Source organism: Nannobrachium achirus (genome assembly GCF_963921795.1).
Source record: "Nannobrachium achirus genome assembly, chromosome: 22".
NCBI lineage: Eukaryota > Metazoa > Chordata > Actinopteri > Myctophiformes > Myctophidae > Nannobrachium > Nannobrachium achirus.
Genome location: NC_137829.1, coordinates 39631164 through 39636742, shown reverse-complemented (window position 1 = coordinate 39636742; position 5579 = coordinate 39631164).

Genomic DNA, 5579 nt, shown 5'->3' with positions numbered 1-5579 from the left:
TACATTATTCACATAACTCGATAACGGCGCTGAGTCGGCTCATCGCCCTCCGTCATGGATATAATAATAATAACTTTATGGCCTCAAAAAAAAGAAAAAATTGTTCGTGGTGGTGAAAAGAAGTGACACATGCGGGACGCGAACCAGCGACCCGTGGATCGAAAACACTGTGCGTTACCCACTCGGCCACGAAACCACAACATTGAAAAAGGTACTCAGTATATATTTGTAGGAAAGAAAAAGCCTAAAAAGCGCTGTTGCTTTCTGCGGTTCTGCCGTTCACTCGGTGACGCGAGGGGGAGCGAGGAGTCAGCTTTTCCACTCAAATCTGCGGATCCAGATCGTTCCGTTTTTAACCCCCGAAAAATGCCGTTGTCGTCTGAACGGAAGGCCTATCTGACTTTTTCTTTTGCGTTATTCTCGTTGCCAAAACGCAGTGTGAACGGCGCCTAAGAGGCTTTATGGAAACGTCACTATTCAGTAGGAAAGCTGAGAGAGAGACTAGGAGACAGACAAAAGCTGAGACTGAGAGGGATACAGTGTAGGAGAGGCAGGGGGTAGGAATGTTTAACGCAGGCAGAAACAGAGACAGACACACACGCACGCACGAACGCCGCACGCACGCCGCACGCACGCCGCACGCACACACACACGCACACACACAGATCGAAGATGTCTGCAGGCTAGGGCCAAGGGCAGAATATAATTCGGTTAGACTTGTATGAAATAAGAATACCAAAGCTGGATGGTAGACATCTATTCTCTGCCATGAGAAGACAAAGGATCTCTCTCTCTCTCTCTCTCTCTCTCTCTCTCTCTCTCTCTCTCTCTCTCTCTCTCATCTCTCTCTCTCTCTCCTCTCTCTCTCTCTCTCTCTCTCTCTCTCTCTCTCTCTCTCTCTCTCTCTCTCTCTCTCTCTCTCTCTCTCTCTCTCTCTCTCTCTCTCTCTCTCTCTCTCTCTCTCTCTCCTCCTCTCTCTCTCTCTCTCTCTCCCCATCTCCAGAGCAGAACCCAGCAGCCTGAAAGCCTCGCAGGCCCCGTAACGTCTCCTTTTAGCCTGGAGGAACAATTCAACCACTTCTCTTTCTCTTCACGGCGTGGCACTGGCAGAAGGCTAGCCGATAACGCGCGTTTCCCACTCGCCGGTGTTTTACGGCAGTGTAGGCTGTCAGAACGCATTTTAATTTTTGTGGTTGAAAGTAAATATCCCTCTTTTCATTGTTATTTTATAAACATTTAAACAAATTTCCAATTACTTTCACAATTTTCGCAGATTTAAAACTAATTCGTTTTTCAAAAGAATTTCATATATATATATATATATATATATATATATATATATATATATAAGAAATTAAATAAATTAGGGGGCAAAAACTTGAGAAGTAACTAAAGTTGTAGCTATTTTCCCGGGAGATTTCTCTTTTAGGTCTCGAGCTAAAAAGTTTGTGAACCACAGTTTTAAAGTCTTTGTTTTGAAATATGTAAATTTGATTATGTTAATAACGGAAGTCAATGAGGCTCAGATCGGGCTGAAACAGCATCCAAATTTGAAGATGATGAAGTCGGGAGTCGGGTGAAGTAATGTAGTACGGCCTCTTTCTTCATCTCAAGTCATTGATCATTGATACATCAGGAATGCATCTTAAAAGCAAGGTCAGTGATTCCCAAACATATTTCTAGATCAGAGCCCATGTGGACATTTTTAAAAGGTCTGACCACTTAAGGGGAGAAACGGGGAGACCCCTGTTACTGAACAAACACTGGTCTATAATAGCAATGATTGATATCAGAATATAGAGCTTAAACTTTTTAACAAAACACTTTTTTTTTGTTTTAACCAAAATACATCACTTACAGAACCTTATACATATTCAGGGCACACCCATGTCGAAACACACAGCTTACATCCACATTGGTCCAAACGTAAAAATATGGAGAAAATAAGTCTTACATTTCTAAATATCATTATTGGCCAAGAGGCCAGATGTAAATCTCACCTGTGTTTCAACCTCCCAGACCACCAAACCATAACAAAGCCAGTGGAATGATGAGGAAAATATGTTTTTCCCTATCATTCCACTGGCTTTGTTTTGTTTTGGTGGTCTGGGCCAGTGGTTCTCAAACTTTATTTGCTTCAGTACCCCCTTTAGTACCCCCTTTAATCGATAACATTTTGATTAGAACATACTGATAAAAGTCTAGTTTTTATGTCAATATGTTGAAAATAAAAGTAAAAGAGTAACAGTAATATTCATACTTAATTTGGTTTGAAGGTTTATGTACATACATTTGTCAATGTTTTATCATCAAACAAAACAGTCAAATAAATGTCTCCATTTTCTCTCAAGTACCCCCTGTAGTACCTCTGCGTACCCCTAGGGTATTTGAGAAACAATGGTCTGGGCCGTGAGGGCAGGCTAAGGTTCCCAACTTCCCCACACGTTTACATCAAGCCTGTTAGATGGACAAAGTGATGTGGGAAAAATAGTTTGAAAGACATGCTAGCCTTTCGCTTTTTGGTTTTCAGGACAAAAGCACGTGACCCTAGTCAAATAAAGAGAAAAGCAAAGAAAATGGTAAAACAAGTTGTGTCTTCTTTAGCCACTATGAGACGGTCTCCCCACTGCAAAAAATTGCAGATCTACAAGCTCAGGCACAACAAACAAGCTGCAATCGGCGCAATCACCCCAGCATTTTTACATTAATAAATATAACCCATAACTTGCCCAAAACTGTATTTCAACATAAATGGTGCGTTTATACAACGCCTTTATCCAAGGCGCTTTACAAAGATTGTGCATTTCTCCCATTCACACACACATCATACAGATGGTGGAGGAAACCATGCAAGGTACCAACCTGCTCAACAGGAGCAAATAGGGGGTTCAGAGTCTTGCTCAAGGACTCAAAACTAACTTTGGGGAGCCCGGGATCGAACTGGGTGCCCTTCGGGAAACCTCTGTGTTTTAAGAACTCTACCCCTGAGCCACTGCCGCCGCCAGTGGGGCCATACATCAGAAGCTTCATATCTAAAGTACAGTCCCAAAGGTAACCAAATGGTAGGACATATTAAAGCCGTTCTAGTCCAGCACTAGCCCCCGGGACTAAGCTACTGTAGGTGACCCAGCGCAAAAAAACAGGTGTAGCATGGGGTTGAGCTAGAGATTAGTATACTGTATGAGTGTGTGTGTGTGTGTGTGTGTGTGTGCGTGCGTGCGTGCGTGCGTGCGTGCGTGCGTGCGTGCGTGCGTGTGTGTGTGTGCATGCGTGCGTTTGTCTGCATGTTCCAGCAGGGTGGAGTCAGGACAGTAGAATTTGTCACCGGGAAGACTGTTGGAAGACATTACTAATTTGTCTCTCTTTTTTCCTCTGTTCATCCCTTTCTTTTCCCCCTCTTCTCTGTACCACCTCACCCTCCCTCCCTCCATCTCTCCATCCCTCTCTCCTTGTCCCTGACTTTCTCTTTTGCTGGCTCAGACATTTTCATGTCACCTACTGTGCACCTACACATACTGTATATGCCTGCATGGGTAGACACACGCACGCACCTTCTTGGGGATGTGTGTCTCACTCAACCAGGGGTGTCTGTTATGACCCTATAGGGTCATTATAGGTATATTTTGTGTTCACATGTATTTTTCCCCTCATTGAGTGGTGCTGATTGTGTGAGTGGCCGATTGACAACCAGATGGGGTGACTGAGTGTGACTGAATGTGAGTGGTTGACTACCAGGTGGATGCTGCATGGTGATTGGCTCCTGAACCAGGTGGTGATCTATAAAGATGGCTGCCACCAGCAGTCTGATGTCTCTCTCCTCACCAGCCTCCAAGCACCAGCCTGTTGTACTGATTTTAGAACTGTGTTGTGTTAAGAGTTAGTTGTGTAGGGGTGGGTGACCCCTTGTTATTAGGAAAGGTTTTTGTATCAGGATTTTATGATCCCACCCTGAGGTAACTTGTAACAGTGTCTTTGACTTTTATCGTAAAGTAAAAATAAATCCTTCAGTCTTGGGGATTTCAAACCTGTGTGGCCTGGCTGTTTGGGGACTGGGAAGGAGGGAGTCCATTTTATTATGTTACACCTAGGGACCCCTAGCCTGGGCTGTAACATGGGGGCTCGTCTAAAACTTTGTTTTGGTAAGTTTGGTAAGTCCATTATTTCTGGTTGACAGTTGTATAGTTATATTCTAGTGAAATTGTTGTGATTGGTAAACTGAATCTTGAATAAGCATTGAATATAAGGGGGGTGGAGAAGCTGGGGTGGAAGTGTGTGTTTGTGGGCCATGGTCACTGCAGGGGGATGTGGGGAAGCTGGGTTCCAGCTCAGTCCTGCCATGATGCAAGTGCTCTGCCTCATATTTGCTCCCATAGAGCCTGCCATATTAGCCTATAACTGGGTTTCTGACTTCAGTGAAATGGAGGTGAAAAGTGGGGAGTAAGAGGTGAGAAGTAATGGGGTACAAACCTCAAGGCTGTAAGGCCACCCTGGTCCCCAGTAACTGCAGGGGCCCTAGAGAACAAGAACACTGTCCCTATGATGGCTTCACTAGTGCCACCCTGCCTAAAAACAAACAATTCTTGAATTTGGACTAAGTGTGTGTGAATAAGTATTGAGAATATTTTGTCGACCAGAAATGTTTGGATTTGTTAAACTGTCTATGGTGTTTCTGTACGTTTCAGATTAAGTGTGTACTTTAGTAGTTTTTTAGTGTTTATTCGGTGATAGTGATTTTTGTGATTTTCATACAGTTCAGGAAGTTGAGTGAGATCTCAGTGGAGATATTAGGAGTGAGGGGGTCGGCTGAGTGAGGTCATTAGACATTAGGAGGAAGGGTCTCAGTGGAGACAGAGGAAGAGGTCTCTGTGGAGACGCTAGGAGTGAGGGGGTTCGCTGAGTGAGTTAGGAAAGAAATAACTGTGGAATTGAGTCTTGAGTTCTTTGAATCCGAGTTAAGTTTTGTGAGGTCGGTGAATCGGAAATTATGAGTTATGTGTCGTCTGGATCTGAAATTGAGTTCTTTTGAGTCCTGTTCTTTTGAGTCCTGTGAATCTGAATTTGAGTTATTTTCAGTCCTGTTCTTTTGAGTCCTGTGAATCTGAAATTGAGTTCTTTTGAGTACTGTTCTTTTGAGTCCTGTGAATCTAAAATTGAGTTATGTGAGTCCGCCGGTGAATCTGAAATTGTGAATTTTCTTTGAGTTCTATGAATCTGAAATTGTGCATTCTGAGTTTTGGTGAATATGAAATCAAAATTTCTTAGGGGAGAAATGTTTGATTTTAAGGGGGGAGGTTTTTGTGTTTTTGTGGCTCTATCAACATTTCTAAGGAGAAAAGAGGGAATTTGGCTTGTCCTTGAGTTCTGTGATTTTGTGAAATCAAAATGTGTTTTAAATGTTTGATCTTAAGGGGGAGGTCAGGTGTAAAAAATTCTTAGGGGAGAAATGTTTGATTTTAAGGGGGGAGGTGTTATGACCCTATAGGGTCATTATAGGTATATTTTGTGTTCACATGTATTTTTCCCCTCATTGAGTGGTGCTGATTGTGTGAGTGGCCGATTGACAACCAGATGGGGTGACT